This window comes from Zosterops lateralis, assembly GCF_965231275.1.
Source record: "Zosterops lateralis genome assembly, chromosome: 22".
In the NCBI taxonomy this organism is placed as follows: Eukaryota; Metazoa; Chordata; class Aves; order Passeriformes; family Zosteropidae; genus Zosterops; species Zosterops lateralis.
Window position 1 is genome coordinate 2,755,798 of NC_139782.1, and position 4,907 is coordinate 2,760,704.

Here is a 4,907-nt window from a genome sequence, read left to right on the forward strand (position 1 = left end):
TTTAGCCTGAAATCTCAGACTAGTTCTTGGACCATGCTGAAAGCTGCTCCTTCTGATGCTTCCTGCCAACAGTTGCAATTTCCAACCTCTGGGCATTGCAGGCTGGGCTTCTTCAGGACCCACAGAGCACCTGTCAGTGCCTTGGAGTGGACATCCAGACTGGACTGGACATCCAGAGTGTCCAGTCTCTGGATGTGTTTCTCAGTGGAGTGTCTCACAATCTGATGTATATGCTGCAAGCCACTTCTTTCCACATCCAAACTGAATTTTACATCTACAGCCATCCCTTCTCTTTCTCCCCATCCTAACCCTTGCATCTCAGCTCTGTCCCTTCACACAGGGCTCAGAGGTGGGCAGCAAGGGGGCAGCTGAGCTGTGGTCTGTGGTGGTCTTTGGTCCATTTCATGCTTGTCTCTGGTGTCAATGCACTTGTGCACAGAGTGTGGCAGAAAAGCTGCAGCGTTGTAAGGAGCTATAAAACACCAGTCTACAACAACTGGAAACAAGATATATCAGCAGGTAAATGTTTCATCCCCTGTGGCAGTGCTTATGCCAAAGCAGCACAGCTTCGTTCCTGTAAATCTCCTGTCTGGAACCAATTCCTTGCAAGTTTCCTCACATTAATTGCAGAGTTCATAGCATGGGTTTGTGTGTAAGTGGCACAGGAAAGCATCTGGCCTTGTTTAGATTCCAGTGACAGAGAGCTCCACTGTTGGTAGCAGACAAATAAGATTTTGATGACATTTCCTTTACAGACCTCTTGCAGTCTCTTGAATTTCTGATGTGTTGTAGGGGAGATAATTCCTTCTGGATCCAAATCTTGGTTTATATGCAGCTAAACTCATTCCTGCATGTACACCAACCTGCCTACATCCTCATTTATTTGGTTATGTTGCAGATCCTGGTACTGTTTGCATTTCTATTTCTTTGGTTGATTTGAGAAGTGCCTGCAGTGACTTTTCTCTTGTGGTCAGCCAACAGCCTGGTTTCCAGAGGGCCAGACACAGTTCTGTATCCACACAGGGCTGCAGAGCGAGTCCCTTTGAAAATCAATTTACAAATGTCTTTGCAAAAATAGCCCGTGTTTCCTTGTGAAGGGGAATCCCAGGAGTCTTTTGAACAAGGTACATTGTGAAAGGATGGAAGTCTCAAACTCCAAAATATGAGAACAATTCAGAGCAGATGATATCCTTTGCCTCAGGAAAGCTGGAAAAACAAACAGTAGAGCCACAAATATTTCTTTCATTTTTGTGTTTTAACTGCAAGACTTGGTCCTTAGAGATAGCACAAGTAGCATCTCAGCCTGTAAACATCTGTCTGAAAGTGTGGGCTGCAGTAAGAACCTGGGAACAATTGGCTGAAATGCTTTGATCCCTCCAGGTGGCAGTTCTTGTCCCTTTGGCTTGGCTGGTTGCCACTCAGGAGCAGCTCCTGTGGCTGTGGATCTCTGCATCTTTGCTGGTAGAAGGGGAATAAGGACAATGCTGATGTTTCTGAACTGCTGCAGATCACAAACCTCCAGGTCTGTGCTGGAAGGGAGAAGAGAGCAGAGAGGAGGGACATTCCTGCTGTCTCAAGCTCTGTTCTGGTGGCCTAAATCTGTATCCTGGAGACGTGGCTTCACTGGCAGCTTCTGGGAGCTGTTGCAAGCAACATTTCCCTCCCTTGCACAGTAACTAATGGGAAGCAGCTCATGGTGTCTCTTGTTTGTATTTGGAGGCATCCTGGACTTTCTCTGAGATGAATGTGTCATTAAAGCCTGTTTGCTTATTCTGAGACTCTGCCCCTTCCTCAGCTAATGGTCTGTGCTCATTGAGCTGTAGTAATATTTAATGTGAGTTTCTGCATGGCTGGTGCAGCTGGCAATAAGCTCTAACTCCTTGTACTGGCAGGGGATCTGCCGACCTGCTGCTCAGGCACTGAGGCAGCTTGTCTTGTCTCCCCATCTTCCCCTAAGAAGGTTTTCTTCTGTTCTGAAAATCCTTGTGCTTGGCCAGGTCCTGCTCCAGAGCAGTGAGCTGTGTGGCACTAGAGACTCTTCAGCCTCTGGATATTGCACATCTGCTTCCACATTTCTCACTGATTCTTGGGAGGTGAAATAGCAGTGCTAATTAATCTAATTCCACAAGCACTGGATTTCCATCGGAGTAGAACAGGTAGCTGCATCTGTTTGGGAGAGAGAGAGAAGTGTGGGAGGTAAGATACCTGCTCAGATCCCACTTTTCAGGCTGCTAAAATCCAATCAGCTGCTTTGTGAGTCCCTCCTGATCCAGTAATAAGTTTTCCATGGGTCACTATAAAGCATGGTTTGCTGCAGTTAATTCTCACTCAGTTGTATTGACTGTCAGGATGAATTTCCTCCAGAATTCACCCTCACATTCTGAGAAATAGGAGGCTGTGTCTGTGCCACAGATGAGCTCAGCTCAGTGCATGGAGCTGGAATGGAGCATGAGTATTTCAGTATTCCTGCTGCTCCCTCATTTGGGAGAGTGCTACAGATCCCCCAGTTCTCTCATGCTGGTGTGTGCAAAGCCCTGCTGAAAAAGTGAATGTGACTGAAATACCATGGGAGCTGTGTCCTCACTACAGGTTGCAGTCTTACAGTATTCCTCTTCCAAATCTGACATTTTCTGATGTCAGTAAATTGTAGCAGTGAAAAATGAGACCTTTAGATCCATTAGATATAACTGGGTGGCACCTGGGGTGAGACACTGACCTGCATGACTCAACACCTGCAGATGGGGCTTTGTGCCTGTTCCTCCTCTCTCTGGAAGGTCAGAGCACAAGGAGCAGAGCTGGCTACGTACACTCTTCAGGTGGAGCACTTGTTTTCTTTTAAACTCATTGTACTTTTTGAGTTGGAGTGGCAAGAACTGGAGCTGAAACAGCTCCTGTGCTGTGCTTGGCAAGGGTCTGGCAGCACAGGTTGGAATTCCTGCCGTACCTCTCATATTGCTGCCCACAGAACCACAGCCAGCAAAGCCTCCTCTTCTGCTGGAGCTGCTGAGAGAAACAGCCCTCAGATGGAGGGTGAGGAAGAAGTTCTCCTCCTTCTCAGATGAACTTGCAGCTCAGGTGAATAATGTGGAGAGGAGCCTTTTGGAAGAGGGTGTTTTGATCAGCCCCAGAAGTAGTGTGCACACCAGCTGGGTATTGCTGAAGAGCTGCACATGGATGAGGCTGCACAGCCAGCCCTTGTCTGTGTCCTTCCTCCCACTGCAAGGGGTGGGGGTGAGGAGAAGGGTCAGAGTCTGCACAGGAGCCCTGCAGCTGAGCACAGAGTGGTGTCAGTCCTGGTGTTAACTTGAACTGGGGAGGCTGAGCACAGGGTAGAATAATAAATGACTGGTAGGCACTGCCAGTAGGATCTGGCTCTCCTTTTCAGACTGACACTGATGTGTAAAGCTGGAACGTTTCTGTAAAACAGCAGCACACAAGTTTTGGGATTGGTAGTTTATTCCATTGGCTTGGGAATGGATGATTCCCTTCTGTGATCTGACATTCCTTCCGGGAGTGATATTTTGTGAGGTAGTAATGCAAGGCCCTGGTTTGTGGCAGCCAAATGGGGCAGACACAGTTCTGTATCCACATAGGCTGTGGAGTGAGTCCCTTTGAAAATCAATTTACAAATGTCTTTGCAAAAATAGCCTGTGTTTCCTTGTGAAGGGGAATCCCAGGAGTCTTTTGAACAAGGCACATTGCGCCTTCTATATTTATATTTAATGATCCATAAAGGCTTTGCTCTGAGCGCAGGTGCTTAGGGGTAGATGCTGGAGTGTGAGAATCCACATACCTTTGACAAGCTTGTTCCTTTGGGCCCTGGCAGGTGGGATCCAGGGTGCTTTTGAAATCTGTCAAGGCACCCAAAGGCACCCAAGCTGAGCCAGAAGTGTTGCCTTTACTTAGCAGCAGCAACTGGCTGGGGTTCAGACAAAATCTAAGTAATTTTTGTAGTGGTTAGCTAAGTCATGTTTGAAGCATATCAGAGCCTCAGCTTGCTTGGTACCTGTTTCCAGAAACCTGGAAGTGCCAGATGCCTGAGTGACAGCAGAGCTTATCATCAGCACAAGCAAGTAACTTGAGTAGTAAACACGGCACAAGGCTGCAAGGCATGTTTTGTGAGATTATAACCAAGACGCTGCTTCTGACACCTACCATCATTAGCTACAATAACCAGAAGCAAATTATTTTATCAGGAAATTAACTTTCTTTGGCAGTGACAAGCATGTTAGCAAAGTGCTCATGCAGGTGCACCTCTGCAGCAATCCCAGGATGTCAAGGCACTAAACGTGCAGGGTTTGATGTCAGCAAATCTTGCCTTTGGAAAGTGCCAGTTCCAGTACTTTAAATGTGTTTTGGGGCAATTTATTGGGTTCTTTTTAGTAGTGGATATGATGTGAATTTGGCTTTCATTTGGAGATTGGATATCCCTCACCAGCATAAAGGTTACATTGCACAGTGATGGTTATGTTTGATGATACAGCTCAAATTGTACTTGCAGAACACAGCAGAGTTTGTAGTTTGTTGCACACAGCCCCCATTTTTGCCCTCAAAAAGATTTGGTATCTTTTGTGTGTGTCAAACTAGGCACCCAAAATAAATGTCTACTTCTTCCTTCATCTCCTGAGCTCCAGCATCTGTCAGATGCAGACTGTACCACCCCCTCCTTCTCTGAGATGCTGGGAGAGGATTCAGTTCAGCCCTGTTTGTTCAGCCCTCAGACTCTGTCGTGACAGGCAGTGTTAAAAAGCTCACGAGGAAATTAAAAATTCAGCCTGTGAGCCAGGCATGAGCGGCGTGCAGGAAATGAGGCATGAGACCACACACTGAATGATGAGGAGAGAACAGGGTAATGAATAACTGCTGGGTTTGGGGAGCAGCATCCATCACATGCACTGGTGGAAGCC